The following is a 16,269-nucleotide window of genomic DNA, read 5'->3' as shown; positions in this document are numbered from 1 at the left end:
TATATATATATTTATATATATATATATATTTATATATATATATATTTATATATATATATATATATATATATTTATATATATATATATTTATATATATATATATATATTTATATATATATATATTTATATATATATATATATATTTATATATATATATATTTATATATATATATATATATATATATATATTTATATATATATATATATTTATATATATATATATATATTTATATATATATATATTTATATATATATATATATATATATATATTTATATATATATATATATTTATATATATATATATATTTATATATATATATATATTTATATATATATATATATATATTTATATATATATATATATATTTATATATATATATATATATTTATATATATATATATATATTTATATATATATATATATTTATATATATATATATTTATATATATATATATTTATATATATATATATATATTTATATATATATATATATATTTATATATATATATATTTATATATATATATATATATATTTATATATATATATATATATTTATATATATATATATATATTTATATATATATATATATATATATATATTTATATATATATATATTTATATATATATATATATATATATTTATATATATATATATATATTTATATATATATATATATATTTATATATATATATATATATTTATATATATATATATATATATATTTATATATATATATATATTTATATATATATATATATATTTATATATATATATATATTTATATATATATATATATATTTATATATATATATATATTTATATATATATATATATATATATATATTTATATATATATATATATATATATATTTATATATATATATATATATATTTATATATATATATATTTATATATATATATATATTTATATATATATATATATATATATATATATATATATATATATATATATTTATATATATATATATATATATATATTTATATATATATATATATATATTTATATATATATATATTTATATATATATATATATATATATATATATATATTTATATATATATATATATATATATTTATATATATATATATATATTTATATATATATATATATATATATTTATATATATATATATTTATATATATATATATATATATATTTATATATATATATATATATATTTATATATATATATATTTATATATATATATATTTATATATATATATATATATATATATATATATATATTTATATATATATATATATATATATTTATATATATATATATTTATATATATATATATATATATATATATATATATATATATTTATATATATATATATATATATATATATATATATATATATATATATATATATATATATTTATATATATATATATATATTTATATATATATATATTTATATATATATATATTTATATATATATATATATTTATATATATATATATATATATATATATTTATATATATATATATATATATATTTATATATATATATATATATATATATATATTTATATATATATATATATATATATATATATATATTTATATATATATATATATATATATATATATATATTTATATATATATATATTTATATATATATATATTTATATATATATATATATTTATATATATATATATATATATATATATATATATTTATATATATATATATTTATATATATATATATATATATATATATATATATATTTATATATATATATATTTATATATATATATATATATATATTTATATATATATATATTTATATATATATATATTTATATATATATATATATATTTATATATATATATATATATATATATATATATATATATATATATATATATATATATATATATATATATATATATATTTATATATATATATATATATATTTATATATATATATATATATATTTATATATATATATATTTATATATATATATATATATATATATATATATTTATATATATATATATATATTTATATATATATATATATATATTTATATATATATATATATATTTATATATATATATATTTATATATATATATATTTATATATATATATATATATATATATATATATATATATATATATATATATATATATATATATTTATATATATATATATATATATATATTTATATATATATATATTTATATATATATATATATATATTTATATATATATATATATATATATATATATATATATATATATATATTTATATATATATATATATATATATATTTATATATATATATATATTTATATATATATATATTTATATATATATATATATATATATATATATTTATATATATATATATTTATATATATATATATATATATATATATATTTATATATATATATATATATATATTTATATATATATATATTTATATATATATATATATATATATATATATATATTTATATATATATATATATTTATATATATATATATATATATATATATATATATATATATATATATATATATGTATATATACATATCGTTACTTACAGGAACGCATGTAAGTATTTGCTGTACGTATTTGTAGGACACTACGTGATCTGTATTTGTTGTTGTGTGTTTACGTGCTAATAGGGAAGTGTTTCCATGTCTGTAGGTCCGTCCTAGCAACACGTTGCAGGTCGTACAGTATCAGTGAGGCTCGAGGGGAGTTTAACTAGTTTAAGTTACAACCCTAAAGGCAAGTCTCTTTTTATGTGGGTATGTTTAGATGCGTGATTACTTTTTTGTACTGTACAGGAAGGGAGTTTTACACTCGGTGCCATCTTCAACATTTTCTACTATCATACAACATTTCAGCATTATGGTTGCTATCCGTTCGGTTTCTTCTCAGTTTATTTAATTCATCCACTAACTATGTTATAAAAGTAAATCTTTACGTTGCTTCCCCTAAGTTTCTTGATTGTTCCATCCTTGTATTTTTTGAAAATGTTCATTGACGACGTCATCATACTGGATTAAGAGCTTAAAGTTTGTGATCAAGTTACCATCACCCTTCTCTCTTTTATGGTGGAGACATTTTCATACAACACAGTTCTCCGAATTCTAGTATGATCTTGTTTCCTCCTCTGGACCTCCTCTATTAGTTCTTTGTTCCTCTTTAGGTGCAATAACCGAATCTGAGAAGCATTGTTCTAGTTTTGGCCTTACGTAGGACATGAACAGCTTGCTAACTGGCTCCAGGTTAGGGACTATGTCGGCTACTCACACACTAAATCCTGAAGCTTATTTCGTGGTAGATGATGATCATCCTAAGGCCCTCTTTCACTGATGCCCCATCATCATTACTTGGCATTTGCTCGGGTTGAATTTCATCAGCTATGTATCGACTTTGGAGTCTGTTTGGTCCTCTTGTTAAGTGATACAATCCTCCTCGCTTTTCACTTCCCTTATGACCTTTGGATTATCTGAAAACTTATCTCTTTAGTATTCTATACCTTCAGGCAAGACATTTTCACAGATCAACAGTAATGGTCCCAGAATTGAACCCTGCGGCACCTTGCATGTTACGATCTATATGGATAAGACTCTCTAACATGCGTCCTCTGTTGCCTCTGGCCGAGATGATATCATTTCTCTCAAAGTTTGCACTTACTCCAGCCTAGTGATCCAACTTCTTAATCAGTCCTCCCGTACTGTATTGTCAAATGCTTTCTGGCAGTCCAGATATACACAAACCATCCAGCCTTTCCTTTTGTCTAGAGATGAGCTGACTCTTTCGTAGAATTCTAAAAAAATTCTCAAAAACCATGTTGTCTCTCACGTGATTTTTTTCTCTATAAAAAAAGTCATTCACTTACTTGCTAGTAATAATCTTTTTCATAATCGAACACACCACATCATTAGTGAGAGCAGTTTGTAGCTCAGCGCCTCTTCCCAGTCTCCTTTTCTTATACAGCGGTATGAAGTTTGCCATTTTCTTTTCCCTTGACACTTCACATCTCTCCAGTAATGTCATGAACATTAAATCAAGGTTTATGTAACGTATCTGCACACATCTTCGGCACTTAGGATGAAATCTAATCAGGGCCATAAGCCTTGAATAAGTCAAGTCCTTTTAGTATGCTGTTAATATCTTTTCTGTGTATCTCAATAATTTCCAAAACTGTGAAAAGACTTTTAAGTCCTTATTCAGTTCCTCCCGTGAATGTGTGTGTAATATCCTATTTGAGCCAGCGGGAAGAGAGCTTTACATTCTTGGACCCTGCCTCCTATCATTTTTCATGGTTCTTTTGTATTTTTCAGTAAAAACCTTGTTTATTGCCCCTTGGCCGAGCTTCCTCCAGGAGTCCACAGTTCAGTTGCTGAGGAAACACTTCCTCACGTCCCATCTAAAACTTCTCTTACTCATCTTACATTTTTGCCCTTTTGTTCTGGACTCTTTTCCAGCATCAAGGTACAGTTTTGAGTTAATTTCGTCATGGCCTCTCAGAAATTCATAGGTAGTAATCATGTCTCTTCTAGTTCTTCATGCTTCCAGTGCAGGCAGTCTGAGAGCTTACTTTCTCACCACTAGCTCAGTGCAGTTCGCTCCAGTACCATTCTTGTTGCATTCCTTTGGACTATTCCAGCAGTTCTTCGTGACTCTTCAGGTAATGAAAACCAGAAAGTTACGGCACATTCCAGATTAGGGCAAAAATACGACTTGTGGGTATTCTTTAAGGTCTTCCTGTCTCCCTCACGATCCCTCTCTCAGCCTGTCTCCCTCACGATTCCCCACTCAGCCTGTCTCCCTCACGATTCCCCACTCAGCCTGTCTCCCTCAAGATCCCTCTCTCACGATGTTCTATCATGACTCTTGTCATTCGTTCCCAGCAATATGGTACACGTCGACTGATCCACTTAATCGCTTTCCTATTTTCGTGAGGGCATTTTTCTGAACCACATTTCTTTTGCATTTCGTCCGATCAGTCACGTTTCTTTGATATTTTTGCAGCAATATACCAATAATGATATTAATGATAATACTAATGATACTACTAATAATGATAATATAAAAAGGCTTATTTCATAAACCATGCAGCCAAGGGCTGAATGTACAGAGAATTAACAGGATATAGACATAGAGGCTATATAACAAGGGAAGAGGGGATCAGCTAGGCAGTCTTTACACAGAGTTCATAGATTGTTAACAATGTTCACAGTAATAAGGACGAGGTCTTCCTTGTAATGGTTCGGACGAACCGGGAGGAGTTCGATGCGATTGTTGTGCCGAAATGCAACCCGAGGACGTGAGGTCTCTGGTGACAGAAGTTGGTGGTGGAGTGGTTTATGCCTCAGCTTCTTCCTGAACTGCTGATGGAGATCCAGGTGACGGGTGCAGAGACTTTGGAGGATCGGTACGCTGAGGTCCTCTTGATAGATGACGCAGTTTCAGGCTTGCATGCTCTTTGCCGCACCTTTACATGTTGTCCTTGTTATGTGGTGACTAGGGAGGACAACCAATCAGGGAGAACACTCGTGAGTTGGAGGGAATGGATGTTGTGTTAATGTTCTCGAACTCTGAAGTAGGGAATTCAAGTGTCTTGAGCCCATAGAGAATACAGAGACGATAGGTTATGAACTTGACAATGATGCTGATGTTTTCCTTTCAGTTTAATCTATTGTCCAGAACAACACCAAGAATGTTGGTACATGAGACAATATGGATGGAGGCGTTTGAGGATTCCTGAGACAGTTTGGGTTGGGTCACGAGTGGAAGCGAGGCTGATGTGCACGACTACGATATTGTTTTGGTTGATGATGACGTGGTTGGCGATGGCACAGTTCTGAAACCTAATGAGGGTGTTCTGGAGGGCAGTGTGAGTGGGACTCCTGTTGTCAATGTCTGACACCAATGCTAGAGTCGTCTACTACTTCCACCAGACACTGCAAGCGTCACGATGTAGTTTTTGAGCATAAGGAAACCCGGGAGTAAACGTAATCATAATCGAAGAGAAAGCGTTCCAGGATGAAGAGTGGTCTGGAAGGCATGTGTGGGCGGCAGTCCTTGCGAAGTGGTGCCGTGCACGATGAATCTGGAAATTAGGTTGCTTACAACACAACCCGTAAGACAACCACCTGTGGGAGGCGGCGAGATGTGGTTAGATCAGCTTCAGACTAGCAAAGACCACAAAGCGGCTGGCCAGCCTCCCGGAACTGTCTCATCCCCCGGCTGGCCAGCCTCCTACAGCAGCCTCATCACTGGCTGGCCAGCCTCCTACAGCAGCCTCATCCCTCGGCTGGCCAGTCTCCTACAGCAGCCTCATCACTGGGCTGGCCAGTCTCCCAGGCCAGTCGCATCAATCGGCTGCTGGCCCTGAGTACGGCCACTACTCGGCCAGGAGTCACTGCTGCTCACCCCGCGTACAAACAATGATTGACCACTTGAATCATAATATTATGTTAAGAGCCAAGTTTTACCCATCGGCAGTAGAAATGGAAAGGCGAGCTGCAATATGAATTCTGTTGAACTACAAATGGTAAATGAGAAAAAGGTCCTGAGTGTAATAATCTCTGGTAACCTAAATCCAGGTACGCAGGCAAGAAGCGGTAAAAATAAAAGGCGAACAAAATTTCTGTATTCACAGACAAGGACTTCGAATTTAAATCTCGAGAATTATCCCCACTTTACAACTCACTGGTGCGTCCCCATCTTGAATACTGTGTTCAGTTTTGGTCATCCTGAACAGAATGGGGAGTGCAGAGGTGAGCTTCCAAGATCATTTACGGGACGAGACACAAATCTTTTGATAGTCGACTACATTTATTTAGCTCAGAAAAGCGAAGGCTAAGAGGTGATCTAATACAAGTATTCAAAATCATCAAAGGCTTCCATGATCTCGATCAAACGACTTACTTAACGATAGAATTGTCTGATTTCACTAATAATAATGACACAGACTCATGGACGAAATATTTCATCTTCAACAGGATTGTTGACATATTAAATGATATTCCAATCAGAGTGACTGGAAGCAGCACCATAGATACGTTTAAGCAAAGAACTGATAAATACTTCGCTTCAACTCTACAGCTGACATTATTTGCACATCCTTAGTCATATGAAAAGTGTCTCTACCTCTACCATACTAATTACTGAGTTTCTGTTCCCTACCGCTATCACAAATAGCCACGTAAGGACCCAATGGTCTGTTGCTGTTTGAATTCATTTGCATTCATCTGAGTTACCACTGCTGGCCCCCGAGTACCAATGCCACTGGGCCAGAAGTCAATGCTGCAAGGCCCATGTACCACCACCACCACTTGGCCAGGAATCACCGCTGGCTGGCCTGGACCACACCACCACACAACCACTTGGCCAGAGGTCACTGCTGCAGGCTCTGAAGGACCGCCCTACACGGTACGTTGTATGAGCCACTACGAATACTGCCGTACACCACTACCTCACCACACGAGCCTCTCCACCTTAACTACCCACTGCAGGACAAGGTGGTCTGGTATCACCAGTAAGTTTATTTCAAAACTTGCATAGGAAAAAATCTCTTTTTAAATGTCACTTACTGGGGGGAGGGTGGCATAAAAACCTGATTCTTACCGTCCAGACGAAAGAATTAGGCAACATTATAATAATTGCAGCGTTGCTGCATCCTGCTCCCTGACCAAAATATATGTCTGATCATTTTGTTCTCTAAAATGTTTTCATCTGTCCACAAGCATTGGCTCGTCTTCCCAAAATGCTAGTTCACCAGCTCCGTTTTCTTTAAGGAGATTCGAACGAAAACGAGAGAAAAGTAAACGGTGGTGTGAGAAAGCGGGAAGCGACGGTGGAGGGGGGACCCTACTGCGAGCCGTGGGGTGCAGCCGGCCGGCCAGTCCGCGGGTTTTCGGCCCTTTTCCCTGCGTGTTGTTGTTCTGATGAAGCACCGTGTTGCCCCTGATGGATATTCATGTATTTGTTGTGCTTCGCGTCGGGGTCTGGACGGGTGGCACGGGCGCTGCTCAAGGTACTCTATCAACGCAGCTCAAGCAATGGGCCAACCAAAAGGACCACTGGCCACTATGCTGAGGACGAGACCAGCTGGGCATCATCACATGGGGTCTTACTGCACAACTCTGATTAAAGACGCGAATATTAGAGACGATAACGCAACACTGAACACCCTACTCAAAGTAGACTCCAGAATGCTCTCTCTCTCTCTCTCTCTCTCTCTCTCTCTCTCTCTCTCTCTCTCTCTCTCTCTCTCTCTCTCTCTCTGTTCTGAAGCAAACAAGTAAAGTTCGAGGTTGTCGCCGTTGGAGAACAGTTGGATGAGGAGGGAGCTCATTTGCACGTTCTGTCGCCATCACCACCACCAGCACCTCTCCAACAGCTAGAGGGAAGAAGTCAGGTGCACGTTCGCTCGCTACCAACACCAACACTGCTCCAACAACTGGAGGGGAGGAGCATCACCATCAGAACTGCTCCAACAGCTGGAGGGGAGCGGCATCACCACCAGAATTGCTCCAACAGTTCAAGAAAAAGTGCTATGCACACGCTGGGTCACAGTCACCAACAGCTGGAGAGGAGAGATCATGGACAAGCTTGGTCTCCATCACCAATGTCATTCTCCAACACCTGGCAGGTGAGAGATCATGTTCACTTCCACCAACAATATCGCCACCACTATACTCCAGCACTATCAACTGACATCACTGCTTTATCGTTGTCCAAGGTTTATAATATACAGTATATATATATATATATATATATATATATATATATATATATATATATATATATATATATATATATATATATTATCCCTGGGGATAGGGGAGAAAGAATACTTCCCACGTATTCCCTGCGTGTCGTAGAAGGCGACTAAAAGGGGAGGGAGCGGGGGGCTGGAAATCCTCCCCTCTCGTTTTTTACTTTCCCAAAGAAAAGGAGCAGAGAAGGGGGCCAAGTGAGGATATTCCCTCAAAAGCTTAGTCCTCTGTTCTTAACGCTACCTCGCCAATGCGGGAAATGGCAAATATGTATAAAAAAAAAAAAAAAATATATATATATATATATATATATATATATATATATATATATATCTTTTCTTTCTTTCTTTCATACTATTCGCCATTTCCCGCGTCAGCGAAGTAGCGTTAAGAACAGAGGACTGGGCCTCTGAGGAAACATCCTCATCCAGTCCCCTTCTCTGTTCCTTCCTTTGGAAAAAAAAAAAAAGAGAGGGGAGGATTTCCAGCCCCCCGCTCCCATATATATATATATATATATATATATATATATATATATATATATATATATACTTACCTCCTGCACTGGGAGTCCCTTCTATCTTTATGAGGCTCCTGCAGTACTCAGGAAGCTGGCCTCGTCCACCAGTTGGGTCATATGTGCAGCGAGTGTTTGTTGTCTTCATTATAGTAGTTACATCGTGAGCATGAGGGACTTTGGGATATGATGAAGCGGTGTTTGTACAGTTGTAGTGACGTCCAGATCGGAGATGGGAGTGTGTGATTCACGTTTGTCCGGGAATTGTAGTTTCTGATGGGTCTGGTGGGTTAAGTTTTAAGACTGAGTTGGGAGGTAGAATACTCATTGCTTGGGTTATTTCAGTGTGTATATGTTTTGTCAGTGTTTTATTGGTTGTGAGTGGAGGGGGAGGGATCTATGGACAGAGGTTCCTAGTGTGAGCCAGGGGTAAACATCGTATCTTCAGATCAAGGTGGGTGGTTAGTTATAGAATGGTTTGGGTGGGTGGGAGGGGTCTGGTGCTGTTGCATAGACGTGATTGCCTAGCATGATGAGGTGGGACTGTATTGAGGGGATCTTTGTTTTATTGTGAAGGTGTCGAGTGTCTGTGGTCGCTATGTAGCCAGTGATTGTTCTCAGTGCACTATTCGGTATGGTCTGCACCTTTGTGGTCTGTTATGAGAGGCAAAGTTGAAAGTCGAGCGGATAAACTGGCTGTTACAGGAGCGTTGAGGTATTCTTTTCCTCGTCCTGATCTGGTGTCAGTTAGTGTTCTGAGAATATTTAGTTTGTGTGTTGCTTTTGTGTTGATGATGTTGGTGTGGGGAGTGAATGTCATGTGTATTGGTCGGTGTTTTGTTCAGTTGGAGAAACTATCCATTCCAGGTGACTGGAGGATGTGAATTGCATTTGTTCCTGTAAGGGGTTAAGAGAGTGACTGAAGACTTCTTTAGAGATGCAGACATTTTGTTCTTGGTGAGCCATTGTCCAATGATGTAAATCTATCGGTGTTGTGAAGTGAGTGGGAGGTCGTCTGCATAGGAGAGGACCTTCATATTGAGGTTTGCTTGAGACAATGGGAAGTTGGGTAGGATAAGACAGAAGAGAATCGGAGAAAGAGCTCCTCCTTTGGGAACTTCATTATAGAGTTTGTTTTAGAGATAATACTATTGTGAGTAACTCTAGAATATCGGACGGTGAAGGAACTGGCTAATTACTTTTAATCATTGTAGAGGAGGATGGTGTCAAGTATCTGTCGTGTAAGGACGTTTCGAGGGGACAATGTTGAATATGCTTTCCTGATGTCTAGTGCCATTAGTACTGTGCGGGAGGGGAATTGTGGTTGGTTCAATCCATGTACGATATGTAGTGTGAGGTTAGTGTGTAGCGTGTGTATATATGCATATATATATATATATATATATATATATATATATATATATATATATATATATATATATATATATATATACATATATATATATATATATATATATATATATATATATATATATATATATATATATATATATATATATATATATATATATTGGAAAGGATCACAATTTTGCGCGTGATCAAGTATATTGCCATTAGTCCACGGGGAAACTGAAACACGATAACTTATCGCATTTCATTTTCCCCGTGGACTCATAGGAATATATATATATATATATATATATATATATATATATATATATATATATATATATATATATATATATATCTGGACGTCACTACAACTGTACAAACACCGCTTCATCATATCCCAAAGTCCCTCATGCTCACGATGTAACTACTATAATGAAGACAACAAACACTCGCTGCACATATGACCCAACTGGTGGACGAGGCCAGCTTCCTGAGTACTGCAGGAGCCTCATGAAGATAGAAGGGACTCCTAGTGCAGGAGGTAAGTATATATATATATATATATATATATATATATATATATATATATATATATATATATATATGTATATATATATATATATATATATATATATATATATATATATATATATATATGATGATAAATCCAATATTTTACATGACCCAGCCTAAGTTACATCCCTTGTAGCTAATGAACAGATGAAAATAAAGAAAAACAAATCAATAACCAAACCAAAAATCTCAGTATGACAGGTACTCTAGCAATGATTATATGTGGTAAGTGTGACACACCAGCATCATTACTGTGGTAATGATCAGCATTCTCCCCTGCAGCAGCAGCAGCAGCAATGTAAAACTAAAACTAATAACGCAAGAAACAACAGTTGTATTATTCATACAACTAATCATGCTATTACTGTGACAGAAACTATCAGTAAATTTCCAACTGATAATAATCGTATTGTTATGATAATTGAAGAATCTAATAATAATCAAAGTCATGTGATTTACGTCATTAACATCATTACCTCATCATCAGTACGACAAGAAATAACAACAGTAAAGACTATGACGCCAAAGTGATATAATATTACCATCTGGTTGGTCGGTACGTCAGAAGCAAACAACCAAACGAGCGACGCCACAAGCGACTCTCTGAAACGAGTTCCTTCCATACGAGTTGATCACTCTCTCGTATCATCTACAATATGCAAAATTATGGAACTTATTCTGGCAGCACTTAAGCAACCTAGACATCCACCCACCGTCTCCCATATTGACGTGTATGAACGGTCAATAAATAAGTGCAACATTTTTGCCAAACTCGCCCACGTCTACAGTTGTATACACTGGCAACGTCCAGGTCCAGGAAAAATCCGGATTGTTACAGTTAACCGACTCAGTCTAGTTCTGTGTACGAGCCTCATACATACTGAGTGTGTAGGTACCTCGTCTGGCAAGCATCGTGGAGGAGGAGGTGCTCAAGATATCTCGACTGGTGGACGAAGCTTCATAGTGTCGACCTGAATGACCGAAGCAGCTGTCGACAACCCGACCAATCAACCAACCAGTTTTATCTCAAGTTTCATATCAGAATCAAGACGATGATAATAATCATATGTATGATGATAATAATAATATCAATTAATACCATATTCACAATAACATTAAGTTACATATATATAAATATATATATATATATATATATATATATATATATATATATATATATATATATATATATATATATATGAGACTGCTATCCACAGCCATGTGTATATTGTGTAATACGAGGGCAACAGAAGTAGACAAGAAGTTGTGATCATACAACAAAAGTAGATAACTCCCGGTGAGGACAAAACATGGACAGCCAAGGGCCGTCAAACATCAAACAAAAATAGACAAAGGTAAATAGGGGCAGGTGAACACACAACAGGGGTGGACAAGGGCAGGAGAGCACACAAAAGAGGTAGACAGTATCAGGTAAATACACAACAGAGGTAGACACGGGAAGTTTAGCAAACGACAGAGGTAGACAAGAGCAGGTGAGCAAACAACATAGGTTGACAAGGAAAGGTGAGCACACAACAGATTTAGACAATGCAGGGTGAAAAAATTAGAGGTTGACAAGGACAGGTAAACACACCAGGGGTAGGCAAAGACAAGTAAACACACAGCACAGGTAGACAAGAGCATGTCAGCAAACAGCAGAGATAAATATGGGCACAAAAGAGCTAGACAAAGGTAGACAAGGCAGCTGAGCACACAACTGAGGTAGACAAGGGCAGGAGAGCACACAAAAGAGATAGACATGGGCAGGAAAGCGCACAGCAAAGGTAAACAAGCGTCGTCGAGCATATCAAACAGGTAAGAAAAATCAAATGATTACACAAATCGACAAGGGCACGTTGAGCACACAACAGTGGTAGACAAAAGTAGAACATCACACAACAGAGGTTTACAAAGGCTGTTGAGCACATAACTAAGGTAGAGAAAGCCAGGAGAGCAGACAAAATAGGTAAACAAGGTCATATGAACACATAACAGAGGTAGAAATGGGCAGGGGAGCACACGACAGAAGTAAACAACGGCAGAAAAGCACACAACAGATGTCGACAAGGTCAGAAGAGCACATTACAGAGGTAGAAAAAGGTAAGTGAGCAGACAACAGATATCGACAAGGGCAGATCAACCCATAAAAGAGGTAGACAAGGACAGATGACACACAACTGAGGTAGACAAGGGCAGGAAAGCACACGACAGAGGTTGACAACAGCAGTAAAGCAAAAGGGCAAGCGAGCACACAACAGACGTAAATATGGGGCAGATGAACATACAGCAAAGGTAAACAAGCGTCGTTGAGCACAAAACAGAAGTAAATAAAATGAGTTCATAACAGAACAGAGGTAGACACCAGCACATGAGCACACATCAGAGGTAGACAAGGGCAGGTGAGCCCATAATAGAAGTAGCTAATGGCGGATGAACACACAACAGACGAACGCAAGGGCAGATGAGCACACAACAGAAGTAGACAAGGGCATGTGAGCACATTACAGAGGTAGGGAAGGGCAGGTGAACACAACAAAGGAACAAGTTTCGTTGAGCATATAATGGAGGTAAACAAAATCAAGTGACAACAGTGGTAGACAAATGCACGTGAGCACCCAACAGAGGTAGACAAGGGAAGGTGAAAAAACAGAAGGAGGAGGCAAGGGCAGGTGAGCACACAGAGATAGGTATGGACAGAAGAGACCACAACAGTGGTAGACAAGCGAAGTTGAGTACATAACTGAGACAGTCAAAGATAGGAGAGCACATAACAAAGGTAGACAAGGGCAAAGGAGCAAATTACAGAGGCAGACAAGGGCAATAAAACAAATAAACAAATGTAGACAAGGACAAGTGAGCACATAACAGAAGAAGACGAGGGTAGGAGAACTTACAATAGAGGCAGGCAAGGGCAGAGGAGCACACAAAAGGTAGACAAGGACGGATGAACACACACCAGAGGTAGACAAGGGCAGGAAAGCGGACAACGAGGTTGACAGGGCAAGAAGAGCACACAAAAGAGTTAGATCAGGGCAGGTGAGCACATGGTAGATGTAGACAGGGGTAGATGAGCACACGTTAGAGGTAGACAGGGGTAGTTCAACACAAACAGATGTAAATGAAGGCAGAAGAATGCACAACAGAAGTAGACAAAGGCAAATGAATACACAACAGAGGAAGACAAGGGCAGATGAATTCACAACAGAGGTAGAGAAGGGCAGCTAGCCCATAACGGAGGTTGACAAAAGCAAAAGAGCGCAGAGGAGGTAGACATGGGCAGGTGAGAACACAACAGAGGCAGATAAGGGAAAAAGCACACCTGAGGTAGATAAGGGCCGGTAAACATAAAGGTAAACAATGGCAGGTGAGCACACAACAGAGGTAGACAAGGGTAGGTGACCACACTACGGAGGTAGACAAGGTCAGGTGGCCACACAAGAGGTAGATAAAGGTAAATGAATAGACAAAAAGTAGATAATGGCAGGTAAGCACATAACAGAGGACAGGTGAGCACCCAAAAGAAGTTAACAATAGCAGGTGAGCACACAACAGACGTAGACAAGGAAAGGTGAGCACACAAGAGATATAGAAGGGCGGACGAGCTCACTATGGAGGTAGACAAGGGCAGGTGAGCATACAACAGAGGTAGACAAGAGCAGGAGAGCACAGAACAGACGTAGACAAGAGCAGGTGAGCACACAATAGAGGTAGACAAGGGTAGGCAAGAACACAACGTAGGTAGATAAGGGGAGGTGAGTATACAACAGAGGTAGACAAGGGCAGGTGAGCACACAACAGGTCTACTCACGTTTGAGAGCCCGGGGCTTGGCCTGTTTTCTCCTGGACATGTCGGTGGTCGGGGGCAGCGACCAGTCTCTAGTCATGCAGCGTGCACCACCAGACAAAGACGCCAGACATATCTACCCTCTCCGTCACCGTGTCACTAAACACTGTTATCCTATTATACACTTGTAAACAAAATTTTGTGAGTTCATTCAAGTTCTTGATGTTCGATGATTTGGTTCACTAACACACGTCACTTATCATCATTACTTATATTTCACTATGGTTTTCCACATTTACCTATTATCTTGTTACAACCACGTAATTCGGTCACAATACGGAAAATCGACAGAACTGCTTAATTGCTCAGTACACACTGTCTTGTCCATACACGTAACATTAATACATAATCACTCTGTTCTTACTATCTTTCTGAATAATTAAACAAAACACCACCATTAGAGGTGTCACATGACATCCTGGGGCGAGTGTGCACGCACTGGGTCACGGCAGGTGAGCGGGTACATCTCCGGCGGTGAGTTGTGTTGTGGTATATGTGGCGGGTGGCGGGACGGGCGGCCGGCGTGGTGCTGTCCTCACGGAGGCAGCGGCGACACTGAGCCAGCCTAGAGGGCGCCCCAGTGCCTAACCTAACTCCCCTTGCACTCTGCCGGTGTCAAATCGAAACTCCAAAACCTAGGTAAGGGGTTTTATTTTGGGTAGTGATGGCGTCTGTCTGATACTGGCCAGCAGCGCCATTACTGGCCTGGCCGTCTACGTGTTGGCAACCTCGGGTATTGCACGGGGCGAGCCTCCACCCCCTACACTCGCTAACAACCCTGTATCATAACCAGTTAATGGTAGTTTGTTAATGGTATATGCAACATACATGGTACACGAACCGTTCCTCATGGTGATTGTACCAATTACTACAACAACAATTACGACGTAAGACAAACTAATGACGGTAATCACTTTTATGACTCAATAAGAGAGCGTTGGCACATGGTCCAGGCCAAGGATGACCGTAACGTAAACAGACCATTACCGTCATGACGCGTCCGCCCGTAGATCATGAGGTCATCCCTGCACGTGTACGCCTGTAGATCATGAGGTCATCCCTGCACGTGTACGCCTGTAGATCATGAGGTCATCCCTGCACGTGTACGCCTGTAGATCATGAGGTCATCCCTGCACGTGTACGCCTGTAGATCATGAGGTCATCCCTGCACGTGTACGCCTG

The 16,269-nt window shown here is 36.4% G+C and overlaps 1 long non-coding RNA gene across 1 annotated transcript in view; it reads right to left on the bottom strand.

Annotated features, from left to right (window-relative positions):
- The window catches only part of LOC139755285 (uncharacterized), a 531,556-nt gene extending 515,935 nt beyond the window's left edge, over positions 1–15,621 (bottom strand). The window contains exon 1 of the long non-coding RNA XR_011714064.1: positions 15,052–15,621. This is a non-coding gene — a long non-coding RNA (uncharacterized lncRNA). The remainder of the gene's footprint in view (positions 1–15,051) is intronic.
- Between the last annotated feature and the right edge of the window lie 648 nt (positions 15,622–16,269).

The sequence above is a fragment of the Panulirus ornatus genome, chromosome 19 (genome assembly GCF_036320965.1).
Source record: "Panulirus ornatus isolate Po-2019 chromosome 19, ASM3632096v1, whole genome shotgun sequence".
NCBI lineage: Eukaryota > Metazoa > Arthropoda > Malacostraca > Decapoda > Palinuridae > Panulirus > Panulirus ornatus.
Note: the sequence above shows the minus strand (reverse complement) of the source record. Positions and strands in the feature narration are given on the sequence as shown.